The sequence below is a fragment of the Trichosurus vulpecula genome, chromosome 7 (genome assembly GCF_011100635.1).
Source record: "Trichosurus vulpecula isolate mTriVul1 chromosome 7, mTriVul1.pri, whole genome shotgun sequence".
Taxonomy (NCBI): Eukaryota; Metazoa; Chordata; class Mammalia; order Diprotodontia; family Phalangeridae; genus Trichosurus; species Trichosurus vulpecula.
In genome coordinates, this window is record NC_050579.1 from 219,415,610 (window position 1) to 219,439,559 (window position 23,950).

At 35.0% G+C, this 23,950-nt stretch overlaps 1 protein-coding gene across 1 annotated transcript in view; it reads left to right on the forward strand.

Annotated features, from left to right (window-relative positions):
- The window catches only part of KHDRBS2 (KH RNA binding domain containing, signal transduction associated 2), an 886,124-nt gene that overhangs the window by 160,844 nt on the left and 701,330 nt on the right, over nucleotides 1-23,950 (forward strand). The gene's annotated exons all lie outside the window — the stretch shown is intronic.

The following is a 23,950-nucleotide window of genomic DNA, read 5'->3' on the forward strand; positions in this document are numbered from 1 at the left end:
AGCCTTTGCATGTTAGCTTTATATGATAGAGATAAATAAAAACAACTATAATCAAATAAAACATAATAAATTTAGCCTTGAATTTATTTAATGCCATAGACACATGTAGTTTCTATCATGTTGCTATATGATAAATAAGTTTATATGGTAGAACATTTAATTAAGCAAAATTAATGTTATTTTTCAGTAATAAGATATAAATTCCTCTTTTTATCCTTTAAAGTCCTAAATAATCTGGCCCCAAATCATCTTTCTAGTTTCATTAGATATTACCTCCGTTATCCAAGCCAATTACAATTCTTGTTCAAGGTACAGAGAGATAATTTTAAGGAGATATTAACCAATAGTGATGTTGGGAGAAATACAATAGATAGAGACTAAGGCTATTTCTTATTTTGATATTCAATCACAAAGTAAACAGAAAAAAAAGTCACACAGCACCTGTGTACATTCTGAAGAGGGCAGTTAGGTGATGCAGGAAGATGTGAGTTCAAATGTGACTTCAGATACTTACTACCGGTGTGACCCTGGAAAAGTCACTTAACCCTATTTGCCTCAATTCCTCACCTGTAAAATGAGCTAGAGGAAGAAAAGGCAAACCACTCTAGTATTTTTGCCAAAAAAAAACCCAAGCAAATAAATGGGGTCATAAAGAGTTAGACACAACTGAAACAACTCAAGAACAATACTCTAAAGTGGAGGTCAGGGTCCTCTATTATGTATTTTTAGGAGAAAACTCACCAAACCCTAAGGTGACACAGAGGCAGGAGATAGAATGCCTTATACAGGGAACAGGTAGTAGGCCCCTTGGATGGAATATAAAGTGAACTAATGGAAACAATCCTTCCTTCCAATAGCTGAAATAGACATTTTAGCTAGAGTATTCTTCATTCTCCTCCCTTCAGGTCTCATATTTAAGGAAATTGATAGGGGACAGTATTTGTGCAATGGATTACCAAAAGTGGCCCAGATGTTCAATTACACTATATTATAAGCAGTGGGCCAGACTCAGGCATAACTCTGACAGAAAAAAAAGGCATGAATTTGAGGGTTTTTTAATTTTTTTTTTGTTTTAGGGGATCTTTTTTTTTAATATCCTGACCTTGTGCATGCAAAAAAGTAGCCAACCCAATGAACAAAAACTTACATGGACCTTTGGTTGTAACATATGCATATTCATACTTTAACTCTGATCTCTTAAAATATGAAAACATCCTTCGTTGGAGAACATTTAAAAAGATACCTGAAAGGCAGTGACTGAATGTGAATTGAGGGAGTCATTGATATAATATTCTTTTGAGCTTTTACCAAAAGACTTTAATCTTTTCATGTATCTGACATCTAATTTAGTATCCATGACATTCTCACCTGGCAGACCTTTATCTTGGCTCCTTGCCTTTTGTGAATTACCACTACTCAGCATCTTTGTTTGACAATTTAATCAAAAAGTTATTCATCAGGTGCTTTGGCAACTTGCTTTGCTAATACTACCCCCACAGCAGCCAACTTCTGCATTCTTCAATGTGAATGCATTAATTTGTGCACCCATCTACCTATCCACCCACTATTCTATCTGTCTATCCATCCACCCATTTATCCATCCAAAGAACTGCAGATTAATGTTTTGCTGTGTGCATAGAACTGTGCCAAGTCTATGAGAAATACAAAAGAATTATTGACTTATTTTTCTGTACACCAGAATTGCCAGTTTGGTTAGGAAGACAAGTTATTATCTTATTAAAATTTAAACAATAGAAGGATATACTTGAGATGACCTAGTCATGGAATCAAATCTTAAAGATACATTAGAATGGCCCTCAAGGGAGAGAACCTATTCTAGCATTTTGCCTTCAGAGAGGTAGGTATTATTTGCTCTGTTTTATAAACAATGCAATAGAGACCCAAAGATGCTATAGGGAATTGATTTCCAAATATAGGATGTAATCACTATTGGTTGAGAGGGCATTGAGGCTCATTTATCTTGGGAAGCCAAAGGCTGAACTTTGAAAGATGTACAGAAATATGATGTATAGAAAGAAAATACAAAAAAATTCTCAATTATTCTATGTGCTTTTGGTTTAGTAAATCAGTATCACTCAATTGTATGTGTTTAGGTTCTAAATACTACTGACATATCATTTATTAATTTTATATTTCACTGTAAATATTTATGAAGTGGTAAAGACCATGTCCAAATTAAAAGAAAAAAAAATACCATTCACTATTTTCAGCTGAAGTTCCCCCTGCCCTCCACAGGCCTGACCTTTAGAAACATAATTGCATCCACTAAGATTAACATATTGATCCCCAAGCTTCTGAAGGTATTGTTTACAATCTATGATGTGGATCTCAGGGGATATAAAGTATTTGTTATAGGTTGGACATTTCATCATGTATATATTAAGGTAAAGATCATAGGATCAGGCCTATATCACCTGGGCAATTAACTTAACCTCTCTATGCCTTAATTTCCCTATTAGAAAAATGAAAGAACTAGACTCAATAGCCTCTATGATTCCTTTCATTTATAATTCTGTGATGTTACATTATAAATTCTCCCCCAGATTGTCATAAAAACTTCTTAACTGGTTTCCCACCTTCCAGTTTCTACTTTATCCCATCAACATCCCCACACACCTACCAAAGTGATTTTTCCCCTGTAAAATTCAGGTGTGACCATGTTCAAGAAACTAGAGTGTGTCTTACTTTTGCCTTATGGTCAAAGTACAGATTCCTCTGTTTGGCATTTGACTTCATAATCCAGTCCAACCTTAGTTTTTCAGATTTATTGCACATAACTCCTGTTCATACAATCTATGTTCTCTCCAAACTGAACTATTTGCTTTTCCTCATATATAACATTTCAAATCTCTCATTGTGCTTCTGCACAAGCTATCTCTAATGCTTGGAATTCTGCTGCTAAACTATCCTTCATAGGTCTGTGAAGCTAAATTTAAGTAGTATCTCCACATGAGACGTTCCTAGGTTAGAGCTGCTAGTCTCCCTATATGACACAAAAAATTATCTTGTATTTATTATGTGTGTGTTGCACACACACACACACACACACACAAACACACACAATATACAATAGTATACATATACACTATAGACAATTAGGTGGAGCAGAGGATAGATTTCCAGGCCTGGAGTCAGAAAGACTCATTTTCCTAAGTTCAAATCTGACTTCAGACACTTATTAGTTGTGTGATCTTGAGCAAGTCACTTAACTCTTTTAACCTCTGTTTCTTCATTTGTGAAATGAACTAGAGAAGGAAAGGATAAAGCACTCCAGTGTCCTTGCCAAGAAAACCCCAAATGGGGTCACTAAGAGTCAGAAACAACCGATAAATAATTGAACACATATACTAAATACGATAGATAGATAGATAGATACACACAATAGTACATATATGTAAAGTTTGTATGTATACACATACTTTCTCTTATGCTTATGCCTATTTCTACTTCATATAGAATGTAAGTTTCTGTATGGTAAGGAACTTCTTTTTTTTTCCTTGTATCACTATGTTTTATACATTGTAGGCACTTAACAAGTACTTTTTACCTTATTTCTTGATCATAATTTTTTTACTTGGAATGGATTGTAGAATTCATCAGCTACAGCCCTTGATGGAATTTAGATGTTTAAAAAATGCAGTGGTGAACTATTAACAAAATTTTAAATATGGGAAGAAAAAGGATTTTCATCAAATATAGAGGTTCATAGGCTATTACAGATCTTATATTAACCTGCTTTCATTTTGCAGATGAAGAATCTAAGGCTCAAAAAGATATAATAATTTGAACAAGGTCACAACAAGTGATAAGGATCAGATGTAAGTTTTGAACCCTTAATTTATACTTCAAATCATGAGCTCTTTTTATTACTCAACATTGGTAATTATTAGCAGTATTTTCATAGTCATCAGTTAGTGAAGAAGTTATTACTGTATCCCTCAGTTACTTATATCAAAAAAGTGTCCATATGATGATTATGTTTGGAGCATGATTTCCTTTTCAGGAATTATAATTTTAATGAAATTCAAGTTTTGTACAGGTTGGCAGGTCAAAAATCAGTAATTAATGTGAATGCCTTCAGTTGTTCAGTCATATTTCTTGAAACAAAAGTATGTCAGATAGAAATACTTTTTAAAGAACAGATATTATTACATAAGAAGAATTTAATGTCATGCTTAACTTTTCAAAACAAAAAGGTTGTCCCTTCTTCGAAGATATTAAAATCATCATTCTCCCAAATAACTTTTAGATATTATATATTTGTTAGCATTACCTTTCAAATATTTTTATTCACTTTGAAAATTTTTAAAAGTGCACTTGAGATGTAAGATTCATTCATCTCTATAGTCTGAACTTCTTTAAGGATGATTGAAACTCTGTTGTAATCTATGAATTGTCATATGAGAAAATTTGTGGAAAGAGCACTTGACTTGGAATTCATGGACCCAAATTCAAATTTCACTACTGCACTTACTAATTGTGTGGCCTTGAGCCAAATATATGGCAGTATATTCACATAAGCCCACATCTCTGCATCTCATTTTGGGTGATCCTGGAATTTAATTCTTAGAATTCAGTGTTTTCTTATGAATTGCAGCATAGAGTATTTTTTATTATTCTAGTAGCTGTAAAGCTAATAGGGTTTAATTTGAGAGTGGAATTCTCTCTTCTTAGAGGATAACCTTTACTCTGGTATATATTGTCTCTATATTAGCTAGTTTTACACCATCTATAATAAGGATTTCTAGTAGAAAACAATTAAGCATCATGTGTTTAGCTAAAGATGGCCTTTTATGAAGTTTGCTAACTAAAATTTAGGGCTTTCTACAAATTTTTATTGGCTTTTCATTTTCAATGAGGACAAGTCTGCAAAGAGCTGAATAGTGGGCATCCTTCCGTGTTGTAAACTTTAAAGGTCATTTACATTTTATTGACAAATAAGTCTTTCCCTTCCAAGACTAATGCCAAGTGTTCCTCCTTTTAATGTGCTCTGAAATTATAGCTTATACACAAACATTCATTTTTCTCATATAGCATTTTAGGAAATTTATTTTCAAAGGCTGCATGGTAATTAAATGAATCATTTTGACTATTTGGAGTTCCTTCTAGAACTGGAAATTAAGCATGTATATATTTTTAAAGTTTGTCCTTGCATACTTTATAAAGGTTTTATAGATTTTTCTTACTTGGAGGGAGCTTTCAAGATCTAGTCCGACATTCTCATTTTACAGATTGTGAGATTCAGAGATGTCATATGACTTGCTGAAGGTCACCAGCTCAATAGTATGTATCAGCCACTCAGTAGGTAGGTGCACAATTCCCCAAACTTAAAGGAAGAAAAACATATTTATACGTTACAGAAAGCTGACAGAGATAACAGTGGCATTCATTGAAAATAGCAACATCCACCCATGAACAACTTCTACCATAAACCTGCATAGGCTCAGCTCTTATAATCCTGCCTCAGATAAGATTCCCTCAGTGGTGGTGCATGAATGTGGAGGTGGTAGCCAAGCTGTGTATATGAGGAGAAAATTTTACTATCTATATTAGACAGTTAAGAACTAAGGAATTATCAAAGTAGGCCTCGAAGCAACCAAAATTGATGCTAAAATTTATTTTCTGAACTGACTCAACCAACAAAACAACCAAATAAGCATTTATTAAGCAAGTAGTAGCAAAGTGATAACCATGGAATCAGGAGAAGCTGAACTGAAGTACTGCTTCCGACAAATACTAACTATGTCCCTGGGTATATCAGATCAACTGACAATATCTCAGGCAATTCTCCGTGAATTTAGGTTGCAGACAAGTTATCATTCTACTTTGTGGGTGGAAAATTCCACATCAGGGAGATCTCTCTCCAGAATAAATTGGAGATCTGTCCAAAAATAAATAGACTTTAAACATAGTTAAGCATCTAAGCACTTCATTCAGGACCTTTGTTTTACACTTATTTTATTATGCTTCCAACAAGGTTAGTTAAGATGATAACAATTCATATTTTCATGTATTTACAAAGTGTCCTTTTCACAATAACCTTGTATAGTAGGTCATCCACATGTTATTATTTTCACTTGGCAGTTAAGGAAACTGGTATTCACACTGATGAAGCAACTTGCCAAAGATCTCTCAACTAGAAAGTGTCTAAGTTGTGAATCAAACCAAAGACTCTGCCTAAGATTAGTGTTCTTAAAGCATACCTCACTCCTTTGTTGATTTCCAAGTCTACATCAGATTAGACATGTGTTAAAAAGGAAAATTGCTATGGGAAGCAAGGACACTGAAAATAAGAAAAAAGACCAATGGATTAAGATTCAGATGACTTAAGGCCTAGTATTGAATTTGTCATTAATTATTTGTGTGACCATCTTCCCTCTCTGGGCCTGTATACATCTAGCCATATACATTCATACATACACGTGTGTATGTGTGTGTATGTGTGTGTGTATATATATATATATATGTATGTATGTATGTATATACACATATGCATAGGTATTCATCTAGATCGCATGTATATCCCCAGACATATACACATACATATGTATACACCTATACATCTAGATGCATGTATATGGATACATGTGTATTCACACATATATGTATATGTATATGTACACAGATATGTGTATATAGTGTATATACATAGCTTTGAACCATGAAGAAAATTTGCTTTAGTTAATATACTTTAAGAAAAGGTGTTGTAGCCAATATACTCTGTTGAAGAATGAAACAAGCGCCTATTACACTTTAGAAATAATTCCAACAAGAACTTTTAAAACTGATCTGAAAGGGAAGGAAAATTTATTTGGAGAAGAAATATATCTCTTCTCAATGAAGCTCTTTGTGTGTGTGTTTATAAAAAATGTGTGTGAGTTGTCTATATATAACTCCAAATCCAAATATTTGTTCAAATATTTTCCTAGGTGTTGAAGTGAGCAAGCCTACAATATACTGTTTGAATTCTTTGGCAGACTGACATATAAACATTATTCATCACTCTTTCTTATCACTTTTGGCTTGTTTTATTGTTGATTTTAATGTGTTGGGGTTTTTTTAGTCACTTGTTTAAAAATTGCTAGACTGAATGGATTCTGTAGAGAGGAAAAGAGCTGAATGGAAGTATGTGAGTGACCACAGTTTCCATTCCATTTATCTAGGATACAAAAGCTTCCTTCTAGCATCAAGTAAGTTAAATTTAAAGAGCATACTTAGTGAACTAAGCAAGTGATTGAACAAGTAACTGTACTAAGGTTTATGACTTTCGATATTTAAAAACTAATGGATACTCTAAGGATTTGGAAGCTTTTTCTGTTCCTTTTTTGAGTATCCTACTAAGAAGAAACAAAAAAATATTAATGTTGAAACTTGAAATGAAATTTGGAAAAAACATGTAAAGATATGTCCTTTAATTATATTTTACAAATGTAGAATACTTAAGAAAATATCATCCTCTATAAATAGGATGACGGAACCTCAGTGTTGGAAAGATGTGTGTCCATGTAGTCTAAGTCATACCTGAATAAGAACCAATTCTACCATATTCTTATCAAATAATCAGCCAAATGATCTTTACTTGAAATCATTTAAAGAAGAAAACCATGCTGCCTGATTGTCTCCCATGCCTGGAATGCTCTGCCTTTTTCATTTCCACTTTCTTTGTTATTCAGTCATTTTTACCATATATGACTTTCCTTTACTTTGTATTCCAGATGCACAGTGTTGACACATTAAGTACTAAATAAGTATTTCTTCCACCTCTGTTCCTTTTGATAGCTCTTCAGATATTGAAAGAGAGCTATCATTTTCTCTCAAAGTCTTCTCTTGTTCACACTAAATGTTCTCACTCCACTTTAACCATTCTTATGTTGTATGTTCTTGGGCTTTTTAATAGTTTTGGTTAACAGCTTATAATATTCACCTATTTATGAATGCTCTTCCTAAATTGTAACACCCAAAATAAACACAATACCATGGGGCTATATGTAGTTGTACTATCATCTCTCTCCTAGGTGGCACAATGAACAGAGCACTGGTCATAGAGTCAGAAAGGCCCGAATTCAATTCTGACTTCAGACATTACCTGTGTTACCCTGTGAAGTTACTTAACCTCTTCCCTCTGTCTCACTCAGTTTCCTTATCTGTAAAAAGGGGATGGCATTACACTGACCTCCTAGAATTGCTATGAGGATAAAGTGAGTTAAAACGTATAAACTCTTCATTAACCTTAAAGTGCTACACAAATACTATTATTAATATAACCCAATATCCTTTAGATGTTTTTGGATGCCATATTCCACAGTTGACTCATATTGAGTGTTTGCTATGACAGGATCTACTTAGACTTATCCATACTAAATTGTGTGTGTGTAAGAGCAAATACTGCTTTCTTTCAAGATGTGGAACCACAATCTAACAGGTAGAATCAGCTGTGTAGATAGTCTGCGTAAGCTCACACATTCCAAATCAGCTCGATGCAAATCTCCTTGATCCTAAAACTCACACAATCCCATGAGATCCTTTGACAGCAAGGGTACTGCTGGAAAGTCCAGTAGTATCATCGTTGTATGAATCACAGCCATCTGGGGCTAGGTGGGCCATCTATTCAGCTGAGCCTCAGGCCATTTATTACCTGCTAATAAATAAAGGGCCCTGGTGCAATTTGTAAATAATAGCATTATATTACTAGTGCCCTTATGGACGGTTACACTTCTTACTGCATCAGCTTCCGGCACCTCACTGCGCTGCCTTGAGAGTGTCAGTTGTTCTGTTTAGGATCTGCTTGTACTTACTTGTCTTATTGATCTTCCTCAGCAACTTTAAAGTGGGTACTGATCTATGTAAAGTGAATGAGAATGCTTAGCTTTCCCTCCACAATGATTACTTGCAGTCCACTAAATCTCTCTAATGTTTTCTCCTAGCTGAATTGTCATCTACTCGTGTCTCCTTCATCCTGCATTTTTCAAGCATTTTTAAATTAAAATATACAGTGCTATATTTATTCCTATTGAATTTTTCTTATTATATTTAGCCCAATATTCTAACTTACGCAGATAATTTGGATCTTGATGCTGTAATTCATTGCATTAACTACCCTCTCGTGTTGTTATATAATATTCATATAGAGGGGTATATCATCTATGTCATTTTCACTTTATTGATAAAAATTTTAAATGGTCCAAGGCTAAGCTTAGATCTTCAGGACACTTAATCAGCAAACATTCATTAAGTTCCTACTATGTACCAGACACTGTTATGAGCATACAAATATATAGAAAAAATAATCTTTTTTTCTCAAGAAGGTTATATCTTATATGAAAACAACATGTACAAATATCTACAAAGTAAAGGTAAAGAAAATCAATACAAATGAAAATTACAGTGTGGAGGTCCTAGCAAAATGACATTGGACCGTTAATGAATGCCCCTTAAGTCTAGCCATTCTACCTAGTTTCAAACTACCTAATTTTATTATGTTCTAGCTAACATCTTTCCATGTTTTCCGTGAGAAAAGCATGAAAATCTTTGTTAAAGGTTTCAATGAAATCTAGGTAAATTCTATCTATTAGATTCCCTTTACAGTTTTGCTGTAATGACTGATAGTTAGGTGACTGATGGAGGCAGCCTTTACAGACAGAGAATATTTGAATATGCGACCAAAGCACTAGTTGCTCTCTCTGTCTCTCTCTCTTTTTCTCTCTCTTTCTCTCTCTCTCTCACTCTCTCTCTCTCTCTCTCTCTCTCTCTCTCTCTCTCTCTCTCGCACACACACACACACACACACACACACACACACACACACTACATATATATATACATATATATATATATATATATATATATATATATATATATTATCACCATGGCAAAGTCTCTCCTCATCTTCTCATCCCTAACAAGACTTCTTGAAACTCTTTAGTGATGTCTTTACCCACTAAAAGTTTCCCCAATTCATAAAAACCTGACATTTAAAGCTTTCAAAAAAATCTGGCCTCATTATATGTGTCCACTTTTATCTCCCATTTTTCTTTTAACCATTACTCCAGTCCCTCCAATCAAGGCCCAACCAGAGGCCTTTTTCTGCCTTGATCCACCCAAATCAAAATTCTTTCTTCTATAAGCTTTTAGAAAGAGAGGGCAGAACCAAGAATTCTGAATAGTAGGTAGCAATGAAACTGAGCTCCCATCTATGAAACTCCAGATATCTAGAAAATGCACTATGAAAATCCTGATGAGGAAATGCAGAAAATGCCAAACACCTAGCTGATATTTGCAAAAGGAAATAGAGAAATCTGTGGCACGCTGGGGATTGGTTCAGGACAGAAGCCCATGGCAGATGCAGCACTCTGTTACCCAGCGTGATGTAGTGCACCAAGGCAAAAAGAGGTCTCAGACCCATACGAGGGCACTCCTAGATCCATCCTGTGGTAATACAACTAGGAGCCAACTGCCAGCTTTATCACCTACTATTCAGATCTAGGTCACAGATCCAGAGTAGACTGAGAAGGGGTAATGTTCATGTAGGTGACATTCTGAGTAGGGTAATCCTGGGTGTTGTATAGAGAAATATGAGATGTTGAAAAGGTAGCAGCAACAGTACTATAGCTCACACTCCAGCCAGTATTTGTCCAGCCAGTAGAGGAGTAATGAGGGCTGAAACCCTGAACTGAAGAGAACAGCACAGTTCTTCACCAGCAGGGCTTCCTAGCTGACTGATAGAGACTGAATCCGTTAGCATTCTATTGTTACTCTGACCAAAAATCCATGTCAGGAAGTTGTAGAACTCTGATTGGGGAGAGGAGGTAGAAAATAGACTTTGCCCTGAGTCAGATCACTTTGTGTTTGTGAATACTTAAAACTTACAGGTCCCCAACCTGTCCATGAGATCCTGGAGTTGCACAACACTCAATACTCTAATAATGCAGCAACAGAACTAGAGCAGATCTTTCCTTTAGAAATATCATAGAACCTATCACTAATATCAAATGCAAAGCTAGGCCATGAACTGGGAGAATGGGCAAAAAACAAGAAAGAGTCCCACCATAAAGAGCTAATGCGATGGCAGAGATACATACGACAAAAATAGAAGAGAATGAATCCAAAACATCTATAAGCAGTGACTCAGAGAAAAATACATCTTGGGCACAAACTCAAAAAGAATTCATGGAAGAGATGAAGCCAGAGTTTGAAAGAGAGTTAAAACAAATTTTAAATGCATCGAGACTTCTTGAGGAAAATAATCCCAAAAGAAATGAGAACTTTGGAAGAGAATTGTAAAGGCAATTAAAAGCTTGGCACAAGAAGTAAAAAAAAAAACTGACTATGCAACAGTCTCTTTGAAAATTAGAATGGATCAAATGGAAGCCAAATTAATAGGCTGACAAAAATATTAAAATAAAGTCAAAGGTTAAAAATTAGAAAATACTGTAAGCTATCTCACAGCAAAAATAACTGTCCTAGAAAATAGGTTCAGAAGATGAAATTTAAGAATCATTGGAACATTTGAATGTCATTGTCATAAAACAAGTCTTGACATCTTATTTCAAGAAATCTTAATTGAAAGCTGCCCAGATATCTTGGAAGCAGAAGGAAAAGTGGAAATAAGTATCCACCAGTCACCTAATCAAAGAAACTTCAAATTAAAAATTCCCAGAGACATAATAGCCAAAATCCAGAGCTTCTACACACACACACACAAAATACTCCAAGTACATATAAATAAAGAATTCAGATCCTGAGGAGTCACAATCAAGACCACACATGATTTTGTTGCCACCACTATAAAAGAAGGGAGACTTTGGAATATGATATTCTGTAAGGCAAAGGAAATGGGCTTACAAACAAGAATACTTTACCCAGAAAAACTGAATATAATGCTACCTAGGATAGGTGGACCTTTAATTAAAAATAAAAAGATTTCCAACTGTTCCTGAGTCCGTGACTACATAGAAACTTTGAAACTCAAACTTTGAAATTAAAGCAATTGAGAGAAAGAAAAAAGTTAAATCAACAAAAACAGCAACAACAAAAGATACCTGACTACACGAGGGTAAAATGTTAATATTCATTCATATACACACACAGATATATATAGTATGTATGTGTATGTGATATGGCCAATAAGAGAATTTGTTTGGATTGGTTGTCCATGCTTGGAACAGGGGTTGTTTTTCTTTAACCCTCAAATTGGGACAGGAGTTAAAGTGAGATTAGGAGAAGGAAGATTTTTGCTGATTAAAAAAGTATTAATCTTTTAGACTTTTAAAACTATTTCTACTTCTTCTTGATTCTTTCTTTTGCATAGATAATCATTCCTTTATGGGCCTATGTTGATTTGATAGTACAATATAAGTTCCTTTTAGCATTGGATTTGTTTTAAAATTTCTTTGTATCTTCCATAGCCTTTATTATAGCCATAAACTGTTAATGGGGACTTATTAAATAACTGGATAAAAAGAAAAAGCAGACAAAAGAGTAAGGAAGGAGTGTCTATGTTCCCCTTTTTTGCCCAGGCTATTCCTGATTAAAAGGACAGAACACATTCTCATAATCTTGGAAAAGGAAAATGTTAGATTAGAACATGAAGAAAAATTTGACTAGGATTTCTTGAAATCGGATGCTCGAATCAGATAGCTCTTGGCATCTGTCCCAGCATGCTTATGCAATTGGCAAATGTAGTTACCGAGTCATTCCTCACGTGTAAAATTTATTGGAGGCTGAACAGCTCCATGAAGGTAGGGAAAAGAAAAATAATCCACATATTTTAAGTGAAATAAAAGAGGAAGAGAAACCTTTGGAAAGGATACTTTGCTCAGCTTAAATGAAATGCCTGGAGAGTTACTGGAATCCATCTTCTTTTTTAATTTTTTAAATTTTTCTTTGGAATCCATCTTTAAACATTCAAATTTCAGACATCTAAAAATGCCAAAAGTGAAAACATTGTGAAGAGCACATTCTCTTACTACCAATTCCCTTATGTGACAGAGTGACAAGGAAGAAACAATGTATACAGCAGATCTAGACTTTTCTGACCCTTCCATATCACAATCTCTTCCACAAGTAAGAAAATGCTTCCAAGGATGTAAATATCCAAGTAAGTGACTTAGGCACATCTTCAGTCTCAGTGAATGCAAGGAAGCGTAAGACCTTAGCAGTTCCTGGGTTCTGTAGGAACGCCATGCCGTCTCAACTTCAGAGGGACTTTGTTTTGCTTTCTTTTAAATTGAAGTACGGCAAAGTAGGCCCCCAGTAGAGGAAAGCAATATGAAATAACAGAGGAGGAGTAAAAAATCACCAGTGATGGTAACTTCTCACCACCCCCAGAACTGTGGTTTCATTCATGCAGGAAACTCCAGATATATAAACTTCCTCCACTAATGCCAATCAGCACTCCTTTATGACTTAGGGACTTAAAGAGTTGACAGATTTCCAGGAGGTAAAGTGATTTGTCCAGGTTCACAAAGCTAGTGTATGCTAGAGGTAAAATGGTAATACATTTCTTCCTTACTCCAAAGCTGGGATCCATTCCACTGTTCATGTATTCTATAGCATCAGGTTAATATGGGTTAACTAGGAATTAGCTGTGCTACACTGTTTTATTTTCAAGTTAAAAAAAAATTCCTTAATGTCTGCCACGTCCCTATTTGATAGGACAACTTTTCTGGAATTAATGTGTATCCTAGAACTTGGCTTTTCTACCTGTGGGACCTTGGTTAAAGTCATATTATTATCCTTGCCACTGGAGATAGTTATTTTGTTGTTCAATCCTTCAGTCATGTTTGCTTTGTGATCCCATGGACTACAGCACACCAGACCCTCCGATATCTCTCAAAATCTGTCCAAGTTCATATTTCTTGTTTCCATTATACTATCTATCCATCTCATCCTTTGCCATCACGTTTTTCTTTTACCTTCAATTTTTCCAAAGTCAGGAGATAATTATGTAGTATTTAATGTGTGTAAAGCACTTTACGTAGCTTTTCTCATTTGATGTCCACTCTGTGAAGTAGATAGTACAATCATTACAGCATTATTTGCCTTTTCGTTTTATTTCATTTTTACTTGTGATTTTTTTTTTTAGTGTAAGCAATTCTTGATGAGAAAATTCCATATACAAAAGAAGATCTGCAACTATTTTGCAGTTTATTGCCTGAGGCACAGGAACTTTGCACAGGGGCGCATTGTCTGAGTAAAGAGTAGATTGTAAACACAGGTGTTCTGGATTCTGAGACCACTTCTCTATCTACTACAACATACTACCTCTCAACATTCCACTTTAAAGTTCACATCTCCCTACTCCCACTGAATTAATTCCAGTGGCTTCTATTACCTCCCGAAGTAAATACAAAATGCTCTCTCTGTTTGGTATTCAAAGTCCTTCAGAAGCCAACCCCCTTCTTTTACAGTCTTCTTATGCCTTACTCCCAGATACGTACTCTTTGATACAGTGACACTGACCTAGCTTTTCCATGAACATGAAACTCCTCTCCACTTCAGACATTTTCTATGGCTATCCCCCATGCCTGGAATGTGCTCCCTCCACCAGTTTTACTGCTGACCTTCCTGGCTTCCTTTAAGTCTCCATTAAAATCTCACCTTCTACAGGAAACCTTTTCTAGCCCCTCTTAATTTTGGTGCTTTCCCTCTTTTAATTATTTCCTATTTAACTTGTATATAACTGTCTTTTTATTTAATTTTTTTTGCAAATTGTCTCCCCTATTAGACTGTAAGCTCATTGAGGTTAGGGATGGTCTTTGACTCTTTTTGTATGTCTAGCATTTATTATAGTGCCTAGCATATAGTGTTATTGTTCAGACATGTTGGTCATGTCTAACTCTTCATTATCATATTTGGGGTTCTCTTGGCAAAGCTACTGAAGTAGTTTGCCATTTATTTCTCCAGTTCATTTTATAGATGAGGAGATTGAGGCACATAGGGTGAAGTGACTTGCCCACGGTCATACAATTGGTCTGAGTTCAGATTTTAACTCAGGTTCTTCTGACTCCAGGCCCAGCACTCTATCTACTATACATTTAGCTTCCTCTGGCACATACTAGATGTTAATAAATGTTTACTAAATAAATAAGAAAATAATGTGTATGGTGTTCCTCCCACAAGCTTCTAGGGAGCTATTTCATTGGTCCCATAACATCTACCAGTGGGGCTGCATTTACTTTTGTCACTGGAAGAGAAAAGTAGGATCCCAGACCCTAGTGCTCCACAAGATTACCTAAAATTACAGGGAGAATAGAGTCGCTCAACAAATTCATTGATTCAGGAAATGATTTGAGTAGAATCAAAATGAGCGATTTGGCCAGAAGGTAACATCTAGCTCTAAATCTTAGAATTAGAGGTTCATTAGATTTAGAGCTAGAAAGATCTTTAGAGGTTTAGAAAGTTCAAGTTATTTACATAAGGACACACAGAAAAGGGAGTAGATAAGCCTGGATTTGAGGCCAAGTCTCCTAACTCCAAATCCAGGACTCTTTCCAATGTAACACACAGCTTTACCTTCATACTATTACATTAAAATATTAAATTAAAATTGGAAGGCCAAGTAACTGATGGGTAAAAAAGCTATTATCCCTTTTTAGGTATAGTCACAGACTTGTCCCCTTGACCTATAATCACTCATGATCTAGCCAAATCAGAGCACTGGGTTATTACTACCATTCATTTCCCAGATTGCTGCTCAGAAGCGGCTCAGTCAAGCTAAAGAAAGTCTTAAAACAAAACAAAACAAAACACTCTGACTGATTTTATATCAAATTCTCATTCTCCAACCTTAGCTGGTCTCTCAGTTCAGTAAGGTGATCCTTTTATTCCACCCTGATTGATTCCATAGCTTACTCCCTCAGAAGCTATTTCAAAATTTCTTCTTCTTCTCCCAGCTTCTTGTACCTCTTCTATATATCTTTTTAGCTGAAGACCTTGCCTCTTTATTGAGAAAAAAATGAAACTGCAACATTTCCATTTTTTCCAATTTTGTTGACTAAAAACAAATCTTGACATTATTTTCTATTTTCTCCTCCTTTGGTCCACTCTCATGACAATGAGGTGGACCTTCTCCTTGCCAAGGCAAACCTTTCTACATGTGTACATGCCCTCCTATCTTCTCCAGATCTTCAAGCAACCTCTTTTCTTAAATATTTAACCTTTTTCTATTAAGTGATTCATTCCCTACTGCCTTCATAAATGCTTGAGTTTTCTATTCATAAAAAATAGAAATAAACACTTGCATTGTACCCTACTATCCTCTCCAGCTCTGATCTCATATTCCTATACTCTTTCTCAGCCAGACTTTTCAGAAGTTTTCTTCAGTCACTGCCTCCACTTCCTCCTTTCCTTTCCTCTTGATTTGTCCTCAGGTAGTAATCTGTCTTCCAAAATAATCACCACACAATTGAAACTACTCTCTCCAAAGCCGCCAATGATCTCTTAATTGTGAAATCTGATTGTCTGTTCTCAGTCCTAATCTTTCTTAACCCATCAGCTGAATTAAACACTCCTGTCCACTTCTTTTATCCACTTCATTTCCTATGTGTTTGACAGCTCTTTCTCAATCTTTTTTCCCTGATTCATCACTATCATCACACTTAATAACTGGATATTGTCCAAGATTCCATACTAGATTCTCTTCTCTTACTCTCTGTCTCTTTCTCTCCTCTTTCTGTCTCTGTCAGTGTCTCTCTGGCTCTTTGCCATTCTCTGTCTCTCTCTCCATAAACTCATCATATATTATCAATTGAATTATCATTTCTATGCATATAACTCCCAAATTGATGAATTAACCCTTTTCTCTTTTTTGATTTTGAGTCCACCAATTGCCTATTGGCCATGTCAAGGTGGATGTCTTACATATAGCTTAAACGCAACATGTCCAAAACTGAACTCACAAATCTATCCCTATAAACCCTCCCTTCTTCCAAAATACACTATCTATACCAAAGGAACTACTATCCTTCTTGTCACCCAAACTTATATCATTAGGATTATCCTGAAATTCTCATTCTTCCTCATCCTACACACCTAATCAGTTGCCAGATCATGCTTTTTCTACCTTGACAATATCTTTCTTATCTGGCATCAGACCTCTTCTCTCTGCTTGTATCAACCACCTTAGTTCTGAACTTCATCACCTCTCATATTGATTATTACAAGTCTCCCAATTGTTCATCCTGCCTCAAGTTTTTCCATACTTTGCCCCATCGTACATTGTGCTACCAATGTAATTTTTCTTAAGCAGACATCTAACCGTGTAACATCTCTCCTCAACCTATTACAGTCACTTCCTATTGCTTTTAGGAGAAAAAAAAACCTTTCTTCAGCTTTTAAAGTCATGCATAACCTGGCCCAAATTTGGAATTCTAGCCTCATTGGACTTTATTCCACATCCCACGTGCTGTGATTCAACCAAACTGTCTTTTTCTCTCCATTTCTTACATACAACATTCCACCTCTCATCCTCATCCATGATTTCACTCTTGCTATTCCTCATGCCTGTAATATACTCCCTCTTTATCTCTGTCTTCTTTCCTTCAAGACATAGCTTAAGTGCCATCTTCTGTTTGAATGTCCTAATTCCCTGACCTGCTCATACTTCTGTACCTCCACAAAAACCCTCAATACTTTCTATTTAATTCCTCCATACATATTTGAATTTATTACTTTTATAATTATGTTATATGTATATATACATATGTTGTTTTTCAATTCTCTCATTCTGTTAACATGATTAGTGATCGTTTCATTCTCTGTAGTTGTATCTCCAGCACTTATAGCAGTTCCTGGCAAATTGGAGATTCCAAATAAATACTTAATTGATAATTTTAACAATTCATTTCTATAATTATCATTTTATAAATCTGTTGCTAGATAGTAAATGCCATGTAATAAAAATCACGCTGCCCAGAATTAGGAGCCCTGAATTTGAATCCTGTTCTGACACTTATTATCTGGGTGATAACTGTAATGTCAATTAACCTCTGTGTCTTCGTTTCCTTACATATAATGTAAATCCTTTCAATTATCTACCTCATGATTTTTCTTTGATAAAAGCACTTTGTTCACTTTATGATGGTATTTAACAATGCTCTTTCTAGGATTTGTCAATTTGGGCTCTATGTCTAAAGCTTGTATCATTCACCACAAAATTATCAGGATGTCACTAGAAAGCACACTCCCTATTATATGTCAGTGGACAACTGAATAGCTAATTACATACTCTTGTCATATCATGAGTAAAAGGTCTTCAATATAAAAGCTGCTGAATATGTCTCAAGAAATCACTATAGGGAAACTTGTTAACATCTTCCCTCCTTTAGAAATTTATCCCAGCATTTCTAACTTGCAAAAATATTCCTGTGAATGATTTGGGAGCAAAGGTAAAGATGAAGACTTTTGCTTCCATTTACAAATAAATATACCCAAGGAGCATTGTGAGCAAATCCATACCCTCTCCCTATTTTACATGGAGACATAAATAGAGCTCAGCATGAAAGTAGGATGTACCATAATCAAACTGCCATTTCCAGTTACTTTTTTTCTATTTTACCATTGAAACGAAACATGAGAATTTATAGAGTCTTAATATATTATGTGGATGGAGGGCAATTGAACCATGTGAGAAATAGTAATCAGGTACCCCCAGCAATAATAACGAGACTATCAGTCTCTCACTCTGAGGCTGACATAGGAGGGACAGCCCAGGTATTACATATGATGTTCCTAAACTGTCCTTTGCACTGTATAGAGCTGATTGTAATGGAAGGAATGGAGAGCACAGGAGCTATGTGAGACCTATTCATGGCAGAACAATGTGTCTTTAGGGAATTTGTTTACATGCATGGCTTCCTCTGTGTTTTCTCCATGCTTTCTAGTAATGTGTGCATCTCTGGGGAAATAGTACACATCAGGCTACCAGGTTGCAAGGGTCTTAAACTCTACTCTAACAGGCTTAGACAATGGTGACTGTAGTATAAACTCAGTGATAGTGGCGTCCTTGAAAATCATTTCTTGTCCAACTATTCTAGAGAATAATTTGGAACTATGCCCAAATGGCTATAAAACTATGCATACCCTTTGACCCAGAAATGTCATGACTATATCTGTATGCCAAAGGGATCAAAGGAAGGACCTATTTATACAAAAATATTTATTGCAGCCTTTTTTGTGGTGGCAAAACATTGGAAAATGAGGGGATGTATATCAATTGGGGAATGGCAGAAATAGTTGTTGTATATGATTATGTTGAAATGCTACTTTTGCTATAAGAAACGACAAGCCAGGATGGCATCAGAAAAAACTTAGGAATATGAACTCATACAAAGTAAAGTGAGCAGAACCAGTAAAATATTGTACACAGTGATAGTGTGAAGATGATCAACTATGAAAGATTTAGCTACTCTGCTCAAGACAATGATCCAAGACAATTCCAAAGGACACATGATGAAAAATGCTATCTTCCTCTGGAGACAGAGAACTGATGAATTCTGAATGCAGATTAAAACATACATTTTTTTTTTTACTTTTTCATTTTCCTTGGGTATTTTTGGTCTTTGTTTCTTTTGCAACACAGCTAATATGGAAATATATTTTGCATGGCTTCACATGTATAATCAATATGAAATTGCTTGTCTTCTCCGGGAGGAATGGGAGAGAGGGAGAAAATTTGGAACTAAAACTTTTTAAAAGTAAATATAAAAAACATTATTGAAGTACACACACATATGTGTATGTATGTATGTATGTATGTATTTCAAATAAGGAAAAAAGAAAGTAAATTTTATTTTTACCCCAAAATGTGAGTAAAGACAACCTCAAATTGGTAGGAAAAAAGAAGAAAAACAATTCTGAGCATTTTCCTATTAGGTTGAATGGGGTGGGGAGCAGGCCTTTGCCACACAGGTTATAGGATACTGGCAGTCAATGGGCACGTTGAAAAAAGAAAAACAAATACATATATGTATATACACACATATGTGTATGTATATATACATATATACATGTGTGTATGTATATGCTTAAACATATGCACATATATAATATATGTATGCATATATTATGAAATGACTGAATGTGTTTATAGTTTAACCTAAAAATATGTGCATAGTTATTTTATAAACAGTTTTTTATGCCCAATAGCTATTTGTACCCATTATATCCATTTCTTTCAATTCTGTCCATAACAATCTATTGATACAGGAGAGAAATGTTAAATCTGTACCTAGAGCTGTGTGTTAACATTAGCATATCCGTTTAATCAGAATTTAAACAACTTCAGACTGTGCAGTCAAAGATCCAATTTGGAGAGCTGCATTTTCCCCCTGGGCTTCAGGTTCTTCTGCCATAAAATGAGGAGATTTGAGTAGCTGAACACTAAGTTCCCTCCTAGGTCTAAAACTTTGATCCTATAGAATATAGAATTTTTTTTTTTTTTTTTTTGCTTTTTGGCAGGGCAGTTGGGGTTAAGTGACTTGCCCAAGGTCACACAGCTAGTACATGTGTCAATTGTCTGAGGCCGGATTTGAACTCAGGTCCTCCTGACTCCAGGGCCGGTGCTCTACTGACTGCGCCACCTAGCTGCCCCGAATATAGAATTTTTTAAAATATTTTTTTTTAAATTTATCAGGCCTATGAGTAAATTTCTCTATTCAAAATCTAATTTAAATTCATGTGAATCATCAGTATTCTCCGATGTAACTACTGACTTCTCTAGTAAATACTATATTCTTCATACTAGAATCAGCCCAAAGAAAGAGTTTCTCATCTATTCTACAGGAGCTATTACAATATGTCATACCTTCGAGATGGTGGAGTTATTGTTTCTAAGAGGCATTTAACCCTCTAACACAGTGCTGGAGTTTTAATTCAGGGCTGCTAATGTTCTATCAGTCAACCGCTATGAGATGTATGTATAGTCAGTCATTTGAATTTTATGACAGGAGACAGATGAAATAACAAAGTATAATAAAGTCCTTCTGGAGGAGGTGGTAAGTTACCACCCCCTAGAGGAAGCAAAATACCACTATTTAGAGCAGCTTATGATACAGTAGATAGAGTCATGAATTTGGAGTTGGGAAGACCTGAGTTCAAAACAAGGCTCAGATATTTAACAGCTGTGTGACCCTCAGAAAATCATTTTTAGTTCTGTCTACTTCAGCTTCCTCTTTTGTAGAATAAGAACAACCATAATACCTGCCTCCCAGGGCTTGAGAGAGGATAAAATGAGGTAACATTTATAAAGTACTATATAAATGCTTATCATCACCATCGTTATTACAATTATTATTATTATTTACAATATTTGGTTGACTAGTTCATAATCACATCATCTCAAGAGGAAGGTGGAGAAAAAAAGACCAGAGCAAATAATACAAATACCTATTTAAATAAGACTTATCTAAGTATAGAATTGGGGTAGGGGAAGTTAAATTCACCCAGTTTTGCAACCTCAGAGTAATACCCAACTCTCAGGCATATTCCATGTCTGATTATTTGCCAAATTGCATTGGCTCTATCTAAACAATATAGCTCGCATTAATCCTCTTCTCTTCAACCAACCATGTTACAGAAGTATTATTGTATTCCAAGTTCCTAACAACTTTCCTTCATCCAGATTATAAACTCCTCTCTGCCTCCCACAGCCATCCTTGACATAATTACCGAAGTGATATCCCCCTCACAAAAAAAAATAAGACCATGTTGATGCTTTATTGCCTCCCTTGTAACTCTATAATCAAAAACTCCTGTACAGCCAGTCAGAACTCTTAATAACCTGTTTATTTTACCTATTTGTAGTATACATTATGCTCATGCCCCAACTTATGTGCCTTATTTCATGTTGTTGCTGTTCAGTAATTGTCAGATCCTACTCTTCCTGACCCCATGGCTTGTACTGTCCGTTGGGGTTTTCTTGGCCAAGATGCTGGAATGGTTTGCCATTTCCTTCTCTAGTGGATTAAGGAAAACAGAAGTTACGTGACTGGGCCAGAGTCACACAGCTAGGAAATATCTGAGGCTGGATTTGAACTCTGGCCTTCCTGACTCCAGGTCCAGTGCTCTATACATTAAGCAACCTGGCTGGCCTCTTATGTCGAGTACTACCTCTTATAAAATACATTTTCCTACCATCTAATATCATTTCTCTTTCCTAAATATTGCATTTATTTTGTATATTTTCATATATTTACTTATATGTACTTGTGTGTCTATATGCCTCTCACTCCTATCATCAAGATAGAAACTAATAGAAAGTTTGTTCTGTTTTTTCACCTAATTGTCACCAACACCTGGCATAATGGTTAACAAATAGTAAGAATGTGATAAACACTTGTTGAATTTAATTTAACTGAATGAGATTAAACTAGATGACCTGTAAATTTCCAACCATTTCTAAATTGATGCTTCAAAGGAGCATTATTACTTTTCTGCAACAATTACAGTATTCAAGGTAATATTCTTCTACAGAAGGCAATACTACTATGTGTTTCAAATGAGTTCCCAAATTAATGCATTGCTCTTGTCTTCATATTTATAAATATTGTATAATCTAAATCAATACCTTTTTATAGAGTTTCCTAGTGAGAAAGAATAACTATTAATGAGGAAGAATAACTGTTCCTAATAATAGTTGCCAGTGACCTAGTGCTTTGAGACTTGCGAATCACATTTTAGCTATTCTATTTGTTTAAGTGACTTATCCCGAATAACCCAGTTAGTACGCATGAGACAAATTTTGAACACAAGATTGCCTATTTCCTGGTTTAGCAGTCTACTATACCCATCCAACACTGTTAATACAGCCACTTTTCAAAATAGTGCCTCTCTACCTGGGTCATATGTTTACATTATCTCATTTCCTTATAATTACATTATGTAAGTGTTAGGAAAGGTAATGAAATGAATACTGATCTCCACACACGAAAAGAAAAATAAAATATGAAATATTGTGGCAATAGTAGAATAGTAGAAACAAATAAGAAAAATGAGTAAAGCAAATTTGCTAACAAAATTATCTCAGAAAATATTTTTGACCCCATTTGACATTTTGAAATTGTTTTTGTCATGTTAAATGGCATGCAGTATATTTGACCATTGCTGCTTAATTTTGTGGGTATATAACTAATGATCTGAATGTAATTGCAAGAGATGCAGTATACAATGTTAGTCGCTTGTTGTTGTTGTTTTTTGCCAGCATATTTCAATACATGTTTCCCTAATGACTAATACTAATAGTGATATTTAAAAATTTTAATTATCGTATGGGTTATTTCTGACTATGCATTGGCTCCATCCTAAAAGAGATGTCATTATTAACCATGTTTAAAAGTTCATAGTGTATCCTGTAACATCTCTCAACGAATAGTGGTTTTGTTGTATCCATATATATTCCATATAGGATTCAAAATCTTTTCTAAGCACCTGGACAAACTAAGTAAGTTTGAATAATCGTATTTGTGTCTCTTTGGATTTCTATTCTTCTAGGCTATAATCCCTTGGAAGTCAGGGAGAACAAAAGTATGTCTTTTTTTCACTTTAATGATCGGTACAGCACAAAGTCTCTAAAGAAATTATCATTGGATGGATGAATGAATGAAACAATTTTCTTTCTGTTTTCTTAATAAGGTTTTTTAAAAGAAAAAGCATACCCTTTAAAATCCCTTGATTTAATCTGCTATGCTTAGGAGAATAATTCTATCTGCTTGGAAATTTTCAGCACCCTAAGAATCTATTCTTTTTGTTGTAATTTCTTGAAGTTTAGTTGAACTTGTTTGACAAAAAATACTCTGCCAGGTATTCTGTTATGAATTCTTATTTCTAAGAATCTGAGGTCCTTTTAGAAATAGTGTAAGACTGATTCAGCTTCCATTGAAATCATTTAGTACCATTGTAGGAAACAGATAACACAATAATGTCTCTTTATGTA